At 46.3% G+C, this 14,088-nt stretch overlaps 1 protein-coding gene across 5 annotated transcripts in view; it reads left to right on the top strand.

Moving 5' to 3' along the window:
- The first annotated feature begins 9,962 nt into the window (after window positions 1–9,962).
- RNF38 (ring finger protein 38) overlaps window positions 9,963–14,088 on the top strand; it is a 155,108-nt gene continuing 150,982 nt past the window's right edge. For 3 of the 5 annotated variants that reach the window (XM_017892639.1, XM_017892640.1, XM_017892641.1), the window contains exon 1: window positions 10,101–10,207. The gene's annotated coding sequence lies outside the window, so the exon portion shown is untranslated. Of the gene's footprint in view, window positions 10,208–14,088 lie in introns of all 5 variants that reach the window. The other 2 variants (XM_017892626.1, XM_017892638.1) reach the window with 2 other exon arrangements.

Genomic DNA, 14,088 nt, shown 5'->3' on the forward strand with positions numbered 1-14,088 from the left:
TGAAACAATAAAACATGGATGGATTTTACACTCAGCTTTGGAAAAGTCTTTCAGTTCTTTTTCCCCCTCTAAAGAAACCAGTGCCGAAAATAGTAGATGATGCAGATTGGGTGAGAAAGAGCATGAATTGTCTCTTAAGAAGTCTTGCAGTTTCCACCTGGGAACACTTGCTCTGGGGAAAGCCAGGCACTATGTAAGAAGTCTTACCTATTGTTGATGAAAAGAGTCAAACTCTGTAAAATATTTTGAGATTCATATTGGGCCAAATATCAGTGACCATGGCCTGTGACACAGCCCTCAGGAGATCCTGAGACATGATGTTTCCTGTCTCCCAAAAATGTATAAAAGCCTGAGGTGGTTAGGATACAGCCTGGTTTTATACATTTTTGGGAGACAGGAAACATCAATGAAATACATTTAAAATGTACATTGGTTTTTTTTTGGGGGGGGGGCTTCCAGGCTATAGGTAGATTTAAATATTTTCCAGTTGATAATTGGTTGAGTTTATCTGAAGACCTGGGATCAATAGAAAGGAAATGTTTAGGTTAGGATTGTGGAGACCAAGTTTTATTGTGCAGAGGAAGCCCTCAAAGAGCAGACTTCACAGAGAACAAGTTGTAAAATGTTTCTTATCCGATGTAAAAGGGTGCCTGGCTCTTAGTTGATTATCTCCTGGATCTGGAAATGAAGGAAGGAAAAAAATGGGAAGGGGTTTCTCTATGGAATGTGGATTTTCCCACAAGAGACAACTTTTCAGGGCAATGTCAAGATACGGCAAGGAATTATATTTAGGGTTAAAATATTTTTATTTCTTCCCTAATATTTGTTATGTGATGTTATGCTAGAGTCAGGTTAGAAAGCAGACCACACTATATAGAGTTAAAATGAAAACCCCTCTGATAAGACTTTATGGTTTGTAGGGCATGACTCCCCAGGGCCATTAGGTAGGAATTTGGACAAAATAAAAAATCAGAGTTTAGTCTTCACTATATTGAGTCTACCATGCTGTTAGGGAGCCCAAGCCAGTCACATGGAGACAGAGAGATGCCCTACTAACCTCTAGCTGTTCTAGCTATCCTTTCGAGATGCCAGACAAGTAAGTGAAGAAGGCTTCTTGGATGTCTAGCCCAGTCAAGCTTTCAGATGAGTCCAGCCCTAGACACCGTTTACTGAAACATCAGAGATCCCAAGTGAGAACCACCCAACTGAGCCTAGTCTACCCACAGAACCATGAGAAATAACAATAAATTGCTTAAAGCTTCTAAATATATTAGAGTGGTTTGTTATACAGCAATGGATAGCCAGTCTTCCGCAGATGAAAGGAGAGAGTTACAAGAGGAGGTAGCTGCTATTGTCAAATACCATGAAGAGAGCATGGAGGATGAGAACTGAGAAAAGACCATTGTATTTGGCAATTGAGAAGTCAGTATTGTCTTTCAAGCATGTAGTTAATAGAATAGTAGGAGCAGAAGGCAAATTGAAAGTGTTTGTAGAGCAAGTGAATGGTGGGAAATAGATACAATGGTAGATTGGTCTTTTTTCTTTCTTTTTAAATAGTTTAACATTCACTGATGATCCTGCTTGAATCAATTATCTCATTGGAGATTGCAAAATGGCGAGTTTTTAATTCTATCAATCCTTCTACATTTATTAGATGACATTCTTCTGTAAAGAAGAATTTCCTCTCATCAATTGGGGATGAACCTCATTTCTTCCTAAAATGACAGGTTAAATGCTTCATTCTTTCTCTTTAATTACCAATTTCCTGACAAAGGAGTTGGTGTCATAGTATTTCCAATAGTGGCAAATGAATTTTTTCCTCCTTTCTCTTTCTCTCACTCTTTGAGTATCATTATGAACTCATGTATTACATTTATTCAATGTATTACAATCAATTACAGACTCAATTAGTCTTTAAAGAAGCAATAGAGGATAGGGCTAAGGATGTGATCAGAAAATTCCTAGAATACAGTGGTTAAAGAAACACACACACATATACACATAACACATACATTTATCCTTACCAATAATAAAAATATGAAAAATAAAACTATATAAAAGAGAAAAAATGTAAAATTCCAATTCTGATACTATATATATAACCCTCCTAAAATTCTCACACAGGTTCTATAAGGGGTATGTATAAAGATAGTTATGGCAGTGATGTTTTTGGTTGTAGACAATTTGGATGTCCCTAATGAAGAAGACCTTAGGCAAAATGTGATGGGTGGAGAAATATGCAGTAGACAGAAGCAATGGGCCAGGTCTTAAAAACATGTTGCAGCAAAAAAGAAAAATAAGAAAAAAAAATCTATAGGCCTAGCATGGTGGCTCACGCCTGTAATCCCAGCACTTTGGGAGGCTGAGGCGGGTGGATCACCTGAGGTCAAGAGTTCAAAACCAGCCTGGCTAACATGATGAAACCCTGTCTCTACTAAAAATACAAAACAAAATTAGCTGGGTGTGGTGGCAGGCGCCTGTAGTCCCAGTTACTCAGGAGGCTGAGGGAAGAGAATCACTTGAATCCAGGAGGTGGAGGTTGCAGTGAGCCGAGATTGCACCACTGCACGCGAAAGAGCAAGACTCCGCCTCAAAAAAAAAAAAAATCTATCTTACAAAGTTATTTACAGAAGACAAAATACACACATCTAAGACAATAGTACATATTTCATCTTATTACTATTATTTTTTTGAAAATCTCTTTGTCCGGGAGGTTTTGGTGTTTTTTTTTTTTTTTTTAATTGAGGACGGAGTCTTGCTCCTGTCGCCTCCAGGCTGGAATGCAGTGGCGCCGATCTCAGGCTCAACTGCAAGCCCCCGCCTCCCCGGGTTTGACGCCATTCTCCTGCCTCAGCCCTCCGAGTACTGGGACTACAGACCCCCCACATCGCCCGCAATTTTTATATTTAGTAGAGACGGGGTTTCACCGTGTTGGCCAGGATGGTCCTCCGATCTCCTGACCTCGTGACCGCCCGTCTCGGCCTCCCCAAAGTGCTGGGATTAAGCAGGCCTTGAGCCACCGCGCCCGGCCTGGGTTTTGGTTTTGTTGAAAGAGTGTCATCACCAGGCTGGAGTGAAAATGGGCAATCTTGGCTCACGCAACTCTCCACCTGCTGGGTTCAGGGATTTTGGTGCCTCAGCCTCCCAGGTGCTGAAATTAACAGGCGTGCACCCACCACGGCCTAGCTAATTTTGTATTGTAGCAGAGATGGAGTTTCCCATGTTGGCCTGCTGTCCAAACTCCTGACCTAAGTGATCTGCCTCCTTGCCCTCCCCCGAAGTGCTGGGATTACAAGCATCGGCCACCATGTCCAGCCCAATACTACATATTTTAAATAAACACAAAAAAAGGATAATACAGAAACACATTGGAAAATTACCTGTGTGAGAAAGGGGAATGAGTGAGTGAATGTGAATAAAAGAGAAATAAAATAATAAAACAAATGAGAGTGGCCTTACAAGAGAAATATGAACCTAATTCAATCCCTTATATTTAAATAAAATAAATGATACCATATTTATTTATTTATTATTTATTTAATTTATTATTTTTTTTGAGACAAAGTCTTGCTCTGTCGCCCAGCGCTGGAGGCAGTGGCCAGATCTCAGCTCACTGCAAGCTCCGCCTCGCCGGGTTTAAAGGCCATTCTCCTGCCTCAGCCCTCCCGAAGTAGCTTGGGATACAGTGGCCCGCCTCTCGCCCGCTAGTTTTTGCATTTTTTAGTAATAAAGAAACGGGTTTCACTGTGTTAGCCAGATGGTCCTCGATCTCCTGACCTCGTGACTGCCCCGTCTCGGCTCCCCAAAGGCTGGGATTACATGCTGAGCCCACCACGCGCCGGCACCATTATTTAAATAAAATAAATGATTAAACAAATAAATTGCTGTTGTCTCTTCTGAAAGTAAAACCGTTTTCCAAAAATTGAATTAGCAATTCCACCCTGAGGAATGTGGCCTAAGGAAATAGAAACTAATGTTTATTAATGTGATATAGTGAGGAAAATGTCCAGCATGTTTTCATTTTCGCCCTGTCCTCAACCCCTGCCAATTTATATCCCCAAGCATTTCAGGGAAACCATATACTTGGTCTCACAATGTGCGTTGTGATGTTTTTGAAGAAGTATCAATGTGGTATTGGTGGTTAATTTCATCCTCCCCGCCCCAGCCCCTTCCATTTGGCAATTGCTATTTTCCACTTCCTTTGCTGAGCATGGCTACAAATTCCACTGGGTCTACCCTTATCTAGATTCCTTTCAGTTGCCAGCTGCAAAGTAATATTCTGTAATACTCTGAAAATACATATGCTCCTCTTTTGGTTTTATATGGTATTAGGTCTATCATGTGTCTTAATCCTTTTTCAATGAAATAGCCCCCTCGTATTTTCTTTTCTTTTCTTTTTTTTTTTTTTTAGACAGAGTCTTGCTGTGTCGCCAGGTGAGTGCAAGTGGCGGATTCTCGGCTCACATGCAAGCTCCGCCTCCCTGGGTCACGCCATTCTCGGCTGCCTCAGCCTCTAGAGTAGTTGGACGACAGGCCCCCGCCACCACGCCCAGCTAATTTTTTGTTAGTTTTAGTAGAGATGGGGTTTCACCATGTTAACAAGGATGGTCTCGATCCCTGACCTCATGATCCACCTGCCTTGGCCTCCAAAGTGCTGGGAATTGCCAAGGCTGAGCCCACTGGCCTGCACCCCTTCAGTATTTTCTACAATTCTCTCCTCCACTTCCCTCATTAACTCCCAAATAAATAATGATTTACAATGCCAGGCTGGGACAAATACAAGTAAGTCAGACATTTGCTAAAGCTTGAAAGTGAATGGGAAGTCCAAATCAGAACCACAAATGAGATACCACTGACACGCAAAATTAGGAAGGCTATTATTGAAGAAAAGGGGGGTGGGGTGGAATAACAAGTGTTGGCAGAATGTGGATAAATTAGAACCCTTATGCATTGCTGGTGGGAATGCAAAAATGGTGCAGCCCTATAGAAAAATAGTCTGGTGCTTCCTCAAAAAGTTAAGCACAGAGTTACCATTATGATGCGGCAATTCTACCCTAGCATATACCGCCAAAAGAACCAAAAGCAGTAAGGCCAAGCTTGGGGCTCACACCTGTAATCCTAGCACTCTGGGAGGCCGAAGGCGGCAGATCACCCTCTAGGTCAGGAGTTCGAGACCAGCCGTGACTAACATGGAGAAAACCTGTTTTCCTACAAAAAGTACAAAAAATTAACCACGTGTGGTGGCGCATGCCTGTAAATCCCATTACTCAGAGGCTGAGGTAGGAGACTCACCCTACTAGGTGAGACTCACCTCTGCCCACCCTATAGGCAGAGGTGGCAGTGAGCCGATGATTGCGCCATTGCACCGCACCTTGGCAACCAAAGCAATACACCGTCTAAAAAAAAAAAAAAAAAAAGTAAAATAAAAGAATCGAATACATACTACCACATGAATAAACCTTGTAAATATTATGCGAGTGAAATAAGCCAGAAAGACACAAAAAGACATATATTGTGTGGTTCCACTTGCATTAGGTATCTAGAATAATCAAATTCGTAGAGACAGAAAGTAGAATAGATATACCAGGGGCTGCAGGGAAGAGGAAACTGAAAGTTACTTAATGGGTATGTTTCTGTCTGGGATGGTGATGAAGATGTTCTTCTGGAAACGGATAGTGGTGATGGTTTTAGAACATTGTGAATATAGTTTTTTTTTTTTTTGAAACAGAGTCTCGCTCTGTTGCCCAAGCTGGAGTGCAGTAGTGTGATCTCAGCTCACTGCAACCTCCACCTTCCGGGTTCAAGCAATTCAATTCCCTGCCTCAGACTCCTGAGGAGCTGGGATTACAGGCGCCCACCACCACACCCAGCTAATTCATTGTGAATATAGTTAACGCCACTTGAAGTTACAATTGTACACTTGAAAATGGTTAAAATAATAAATTTTACATAATATATTTTACCACTTTTTTTTCTTTTTCTTTCTTTTTTTTATTATACTTTAATTTCTAGGGTACGTGTGCACAATGTGCAGGTTTGTTACATATGTACACATGTGCCATGTTGGTGTGCTGCACCCATCAACTCGTCAGCACCCATCAACTCGTCATTTACATCAGGTATAACTCCCAGTGCCATCCCTCCCCCCTTCCCCCTCCCCACAAAAGGCCCCGGTGTGTGATGTTCCCTTCCCGTGTCCAGGTGATCTTTCTGTTTTTTTTGAGACGGAGTTTTGCTCTTGTTGCCCAGGCTGGAGTGCGATGACACGATCTTGGCTCACCGCAACTTCCGCCTCCCAGTTTCAAGTGATTCTCCTACCTCAGCCTCCTGAGTAGCTGGGATTACAGGCATGCGTCACCACACCCTGCTAATTTTGTATTTTTAGTAGAGACGGGGTTTCTCCATTTTGGTCAGGCTGGTCTTGAACTCCCGACCTCAGGTGATCCGCCCACCTCGGCCTCCCAAAGTGTTGGGATTACGGGCGTGAGCCACCGCGCTTGGCCCACAATTTTTCTTTTTTAATGGAAAAAAAGGAATGGGCAATCCTTCTATTGTGCCTCTCCTTTGCATATCTTTGGATCCCAATCTCAGAGGACATTAGTAATTGTATAGTGGTGACTCTAGCCCAATTGCTTCAGCCCTTCTGCTTTATGTGGACGGTCAAAGAAATAATCTGATTTAACCAGGGTCATAGTTCTCTGCTCTTCATAGTTCTCTGTATTACTTGTTAATATTTTCAGAAATGGCACCACCATCACCCAGTTGTTCAAGCCAAAAATCTTTGTTATCCTTGAATCAATCTCATCTTCCTCAAGCCTTGTTGATTCTACCACCTTAACATCTCTCTATTACTGCTATCTCTGCTTTAGTTCAGGTCAGTTTCATCTCACGCCTAAAGCTTTTTAGCCAGTTTTCTTCTCTTTTTGTTCTTCTCTATCTTAGGCTGTTTTCTGATGCTTATTTATATATAACACAATAACTGAAACTAGGCAATATATAAACAAAAGGAATGTATTTCTTACAGTTGCAAAGTCTGAGAAGTCTGAGGTTGAGAGGCTACATCTGGTGAGGGTTTTCTTGCTGCCAGGGACTCTGCACAGTCCTGAGGTGGCACATGGCATCACATGGTGAAAGGGCTTAACATCCTTGCTCAGGTCTCTCTTCTTCTTATAAAGGCCAGGCCCATTCCCATGCTAGCCCATTAATCCATGTATGGATCAGTACATTCATGAGGGCTCTGCCAATCACCTCTGAAACGTTCCATCTCTCAATACTACCACATTGGAGATTAATTTTTTATTTTTATTTATTTATTTTTATTTTTTTGAGACAGAATCTCGCCCTGTCGGCCAGGCTGGAGTGCAGTGGCTCGATCTCGGCTCACTGCAACCTCTGCCTCCCAGGCTCAAGCAATTCTCCTGCCTCAGCCTCCCAAGTAGCTGGGATCACAGGGGTGTGCCACCACGCCCAGCTAATGTTTGTATTTTTAGTAGAGACGGGGTTTCACCATGTTGGCCAGGCTGGTCTTGAACTCCTGACCTCAGGTAATCCGCCCGCCTCGGCCTCCCAAAGTGCTGGGATTACAGGCGTGAGCCACTGTGCCCGGCCTAGGGATTAGATTTCAACATGAATTTTGCAAGGGACAAATATTCAAACCATAGCACCCTCCAATCCGTTTTCTACACAGCAGCCAGAGTCTTTCCAAAATACAATCTAATCACATCATTTCCTCATTATGTCCTCAATGGCTCCCTTTTGTTATTCAGGTTAAGTTCAAATGCCTCAATGTGGCGTTCAAGACTCTTCATGACCTGGTCCTGTCTTAACTAAATTCCAGTCTGCTCTTTTCTTACTACTCATCACCCGGGCTGTGCTCCAGTACTATTAAACCTGTCGTTTCCCAAACCCCAATGCTCATCTCTCTTCCTGATCATCATTGGGGGGCGCAAAGTTAAGAGATAAAGATCGCTACCAACTTGAATGTGGTCCATTCTTTAGTTTCCCTAAACTGGCAAGGTGAGGTGGCCCACGCTTTGCCTGGCCCTCTCGCTATATTTCTTCCTGTTTCTTCCTGGCCTCAAGGCATCCGGCTAGTTTTTGTATTTTTGGTAGAGATGGGGTTTCACCGTGTTAGCCAGGATGGTCTCGATCTCCTGACCTCGTGATCCGCCCGTCTCGGCCTCCCAAAGTGCTGGGATTACAGGCTTGAGCCACCGCGCCCGGCCATCTGTCCGTTTTCTTCTAGGCTTGGTCGTCAAGGCATTTGCTCAAATTGGGGTTGTAAGAGCTGAAACCGGGGTTTGGGCTTTGGCACAGAAATAGATCCAATGTTGCTCAAAGCTGCTGAGACCTATCAAAGGAAAGAAGGTGCCTCCATACAGTAGTTGACAGGTGTTCTACAGTGGGCATTGGGACCCAAGTTCCAGCTAGTAATATATTACCTGTTTCCTCTGTGACCAAAAAGTCAAGAATGGGATTCAGAAAATCTTAGGTTCCCTGGCCAAATACAATCTTAATGTTTTCCCAGTTCACTTTCCCCCAACCTGCCCCACTTGGTGAACTCCTGCTCATCCGTTAAGTTTTTAACTTCTAAAAATATCTCACTGTCCTCCAATGAGACTGTAAACTCTTTGAAGGCCTCGACTATATATTTTTTATTCTTGTATTCCCAGTGCCTAGCATTGCTGATGACAGAAAGACCAGCATGAATGAAAGATCAGGCACCTATTAAGTGTCAGCATGGAATTTGAAATGTCTGTTGTCAGAGATTCAAAGAGAGCTCTTTCTCTCTCTGCTCAGTGGAGAATGGCTGAGGATAAGGCTTTATTGAAATGATCTACTCAGCAGTTTAGCTGCACCCTGGCCCACCCACGTGCCTGCACTTTAGAGGTACCCCTAACACATGGTTGAGTTTATTTTGCTCCTCTACGGCTCTGATAAAAGAGCCAGAGAAACATGAGGAGGAAACGGTTTCACTGACCAACATCACATCCAAGTGGAGGAGGGCCCAAAGGGGGTCACCAACTCGCAGAATTCTTCCCCTCATAGGAAAGCCGTCGGGACAGGTCCAAAGCCTTTCCTTACCTCACACCCTCCCCCTCTTTTGAGACTAGGCCCAGCTGGGTTGGATGTTTTTATCTAAGTCTTCTAACAACAAGGGCATGTAAAGTGAGAAAGAGAAAGTCAGAGAAAGGGGCAAAGGGCCAGGGCTGAGCCTGGCTGGCTTCTGCTCAGCAATTAAGATGGTCTCGGGGACTCAGGGACGGCAGCTTGTCTCCATCTCTTTCGTTTCTGCCTCTGCTGTTCTCTCTGGGTCCGCGGGGACTAATTTATCACTGAAACACAGCCTAAGAACAGAAGGGAGAGTTTCTTTCCTAAGTGTCTGAAAGGGAAAAACTTTGAGGAAACAGCCAAGGGAGGGAGAGGAGGGGAGAGGAGGCTGCGGCTCCAGTGCGGGGAAGCGGAGGAGGGAGTCTGGCGGGCGGGCTGCGAGCAGCAGCTATCTGGGCCGAGTTCCGGCCCCTTCGCGGGCGCGAACCCCTGCGCAGCGGAGCCCAAGCGCAGCCCCAGCTTGAGTCGCGCGAGGCCTGGCCCCAGAGGCCAGCGGCCGCGCCCCAGGGGCGGGGCAACCCCGGGAGCGGGGCTCTCCCGGCTGGTGGCCCGCGCTCTGCCTCCCCGCCTCAGGGAGCGGCGGAGATTGAGGATACCCCTCGGCGGCGCTAGCCCGCCCCCGGAGTCGCGGCTGAGGAGCCCCGTGCCCATTGGTGGCGGCGCCTCGGCGTCCCCGCCCCCTTCACGTCCGCCCCCTCCGCCGCCGCCGCCGCCGCTCCCGCTCGTTCTCCCCTTTGGGAGCCGCCTGCCGTCGCCGCCACGCTTGCTGCGGCCGGGCCAGCCCAGCGCCCGCCCCGCGCGAGTCGAGTCGCAGCGGAGCCGCTGCTCGCGGCCCCGCCATGAGCGGCAAGCGCCCCGCCCGCGCGTCGCTGCCGCCGCCGCCTCAGCAGCCGCCGCCGCCGCGCCTTTCAACCTCAGTCGGTCGTCTCCCAGGGCGGCGGGCCCGGCCGCACGCTCGGGCCCCCGCGCTCCCGCGCCTCCACGCCGCCGCCCCCGGCCCGAGCCCGCCGCCACGGACCGCCCTCAGCCTCGGGCCACGGGCCTCTCCGGGCGGGCGCCCAGGGTGGAGGCGCCTGCGGCCGAGCGCCGGGAGCAGGTACGGGGTCCCGGAGCGGGCCAGGCGGGGAGGGGCGTGGGTCGGCCCCGCGGGTGGGGGCCGGAGGCGTGTGGTCCAGCCACCCGGCCCCGCCGATGGGGAGGAGCGTTGTCCGGGTCAGCTTTGTCCGGCCCCGGAGCCCCTGCGAGCCCTGCGCCTCAGCAGCGCTGAGCGTCTCACAAAGCGTTTTCCCACCCGGTGGGTAGCCTCCTCCCCCAGGGTGTGCAGGGCAAGACCTCTCTAGGTCTCTGCTCGGCGGAGGAGGAAACCGAGGCTTAGAGGGGGAAGTGACTTGCCCAAGGTCACATAGCCGGTGAGAGCCGTGTCTTGGCTGGGACCCAGGGCCACCCTGGGCCGGCGCGGGCCCCGAGCAGAGGGGGCTGGGAGGAGGCCAATCTCCCGGCCCCCGGGAGCCGAGGGAGATTGATCTGGGGGGCGGAGGTCAGGCCCTGGACCCTGGCACACCCACCCAGCCCTTTTTGGGCAGGCTTGGGAGTAACGATCTCTTGCAGGGTGGGACAGAAGAGCAGGGGGCCGACTTGGGAGATTGGTGGTGCACTGGGGAGCCGCAGCGGGAGAGACTTCTGTGCGGGGAATGCTCTCGGGGAGAGGGCTTTCTTGAGTGAGTGGGGCAGAGCTTCGGAAACTTCTTATCGTGGGGACCGTTTGGTCTCTGCCAGGCCACCTTCCCCACCACTGCACGGACGAAACCAATTCAGCTGGAATCACTGGGAGGGAGGCCTGCCCGCTTTTGTGGAGGCGCCCGTAAGGTGTCTTTTTTCAGTAAATGGCCCGAATTTCGTTCATGTCGAAACCAGAAATGCATACATGGCCCTGGTAAAGACATTTACGGCACAGAAGGCCATGTGAGTTTTTTCCAGGTGGTTTGGACCTACCACACTTGGAGAACTCCCAGAGAAAGAACAGCTATCCCAGGCGTGAAGGGGGAAGGAAGCTGGGAGGATTGGGACCGAGTCACCCGCCTGCCTGGCATGTAATACATGGGATTTCCGTTTTTATTTGGGGTGGATGATGAGGTGGGTTGTTTTGACTGCGGATGTCTCTTGGAAAGGGAAGGGGAAAGGACTTGGAGTTCTAGAGGCAAGGGAGAGAGCAGCGTGTTACAGGCAGGGAAGAGGGTCCCATGGAGCTAGAAAATAGAATGGGGAAAAAGGAGAGGGTATTCAGTCATTGTGGGGGAAGGGAGATGAAAGGGTAGCTGAAGGGCGGGGGACGGTGTCTAGGCTGGAGAAAAAGGTTGGGATGTTTCAAAGAAGGTGCCAAACGTGATGAGTTTGAAAGGAGTCTGTTGGAGGTGGATGGTAGCTTACAAGGTTGAGTATGAATTGGTCTGCAGTCACTTCTTTTCTTTGAGTAAGGACAGCTATACTTTTATAGAAACGTTCTAGCTTGAGCACCCCCCCTCCTTCCCCCTCATCCTCGCTCCTGTTCTAAGGATGCAGACCCCCAGTGCCTGGAGTATTGTCTTGGAAGTAAGGCTTGACAAAAGAGGGAAGGGAAAGACTAATTAGCAAATGCATTAATTAAGACCCTTTGTCCAAGATGATTCCTTGTTTAAGTCAGCTGTTTTCTTGCTGCCCTCTTGCACCTTAGCTTTCCTGCTGTGGTGGTGGCTGTTGGCAGGGTGCTTTGGGAAGGACTGCCCCGATTCAGACAAGATGGGTTAGATTTTCCTAAAAAACTCTAAGAAACACGTATTTGGCAAATATATACTTAAAAGCAAGAAAATGTACTTGAGAGACTTATAATCAGGGAAATGCAAATTGAAACAACAGTGAGATGCCATTTGACACCGATCAGGTTGGCAGAAATGTAATGCTATGATAAACCGAGTATTATTAAGGCTGTGGATAAATAAACTTTTATATACTGTAGTGGAAATGTAAATGGATCTAACCACCTTAGAGAGTAGTGGTATTTAGTGTTTAGTGTGAAGGTGGGGAGACATATTCAGTTACCTAAAATGTCCATTTCTGGGTATATATCCTAAGAGATCCTTGCACACTTGTCCAAGAAAATAAGTATGAAAAAATACAAGAATGCTCATTCCAGCTTAAATATCCACCAACAGAATAATACATACATTTTTATTTATTTATTTATTTTTTGAGACATGAGACAGAGTCTCGCTCTGTCACCCAGGCTGGAGTGCAGTTGCGCGATCTCAGCTCACTGCAAGCTCCACCTCCTGGGTTCACACCATTCTGCCTCAGCCTCCCAAGTAGCTGGGACTACAGGTGACTGCCACCATGCCCGGCTAATTTTTTTTTTGTAATTTTAGTAGAGACGGGGTTTCACCATTTTGCCCAGGATGGTCTTGATTTCCTGACCTCGTGATCTGCCCGCCTCGGCCTCCCGAAGTGTTGGGATTAGAGGCGTGAGCCACCGCGCCCGGCCAATACGTTTTTAGATAGACCCATACAATTGAATATTACAGCACTGTGAAAAATAAACTAGCCACATGCTTTAAAATAGGTGAATCTCAAAAACATAATATGGAGCGGGGAAGCAAGTCAGAAGAATTCTTACAGAATCTTTTCACTTGTGTAAAATCTGAAAACATGCAAAATAATATTGTTTGTGGCTATGCCCATATGTGGTGATAGTATTAAAATACGCATATTAAGAGTAATGATTGTCTTTCGGAAGAGAAGATGAGGAATGCGATTACACAAGAGTACACAAAAGGGCTTTATTTATACCTTTAATGTTCTATTACTTTAAAAAAAATCTGAATCAGGTAATTGTAAATTAAGATTTGATAATGTTGGGTGTAGGGTACAGAAATATTTAGTATATTCTAAATATTTTTCAAATGTTTGAAATATTTCCACACAAAAAATGTTGTTTATAGAACACTGTTTTTGTCTCTATATAATAATGGACCTCTCCCTACAGGCTCCAGCCCAGCGCAGCCTGTTATACATGCAGGCTGGTGATCCGTTTTCGCCCCTTTCTGACCTGCTAAACCTAATTTTGCAATGGATGACTTTTATTTTGGAACTGCCGATAGTTGTGGTAGATTTCTCATTATTTCTAAACTTTCTAGTGAACCTGCGTCAGCAGTTTGAGCCTTGTCGAAATAGATGTGCTCCAGGACATTCTGATGTATCAAGTGTAGGGAGGGACCCAGACATCTGATTCTGAGAAAACTCCCCAATAGATTCTGATGTCCACTAAAGTTTGAGAACCACTGTCTTAGCTTTGCCCCAGCTTAGCCCTCATCTTTTCCTTAGGCTGCCCCTCTGTTCCAACTCCTGGATGACTGGGATGGAATTTTGACCCATGTGATACTTTACCTCTTTTATGGAGCGTAAAAGAATGATAGGGTTGGATGCCATACCTCTCTTAATCTAGGTTGTCCATTCCTCTGATTTTCATTGGAGTTAGCTAAGGGACCCACTACCTACCAGGGTTATTTATCAGATTTTACAGATTTTAAGTACATGTGTCAACTGTATGTGGTTTTAAAGTTAGGATAAGGGCAAAAAGGGTCTAGCAGAGAAGGAAAATTTGGAGAAAGTAAAACCCCCAAAGGTAAACATGTGATCATGTCTTTTTTAAGATAAAGATGATCCATCCCTCTGCAGATGCTAGTGATTGTTTTAGCTTATGACCAACATTTGAGGTTCAGCCGTCTGAACCTATGGTCAAAGATTAAGGTTTCCTAAACAACTGATCATCCGTCAAGATGGAAGAGTGTCCTTTCTCCCAAATGTGCTAGTTTTCCTTCTCTGTTAGACCTTTTTTCCTGTAGTCCTGATGTGTTTATGAATGAATTAATATATTAACAAATCTGAGGCTTTCTGGTAGTGAAATTTGTGAAGTGCCTGTTTGTCTTTTTTTTTTTTTTTTTTTTT

Source organism: Rhinopithecus bieti, unplaced genomic scaffold (assembly GCF_001698545.2).
Source record: "Rhinopithecus bieti isolate Rb0 unplaced genomic scaffold, ASM169854v2 scaffold_22453, whole genome shotgun sequence".
NCBI classification, from domain to species: domain Eukaryota; kingdom Metazoa; phylum Chordata; class Mammalia; order Primates; family Cercopithecidae; genus Rhinopithecus; species Rhinopithecus bieti.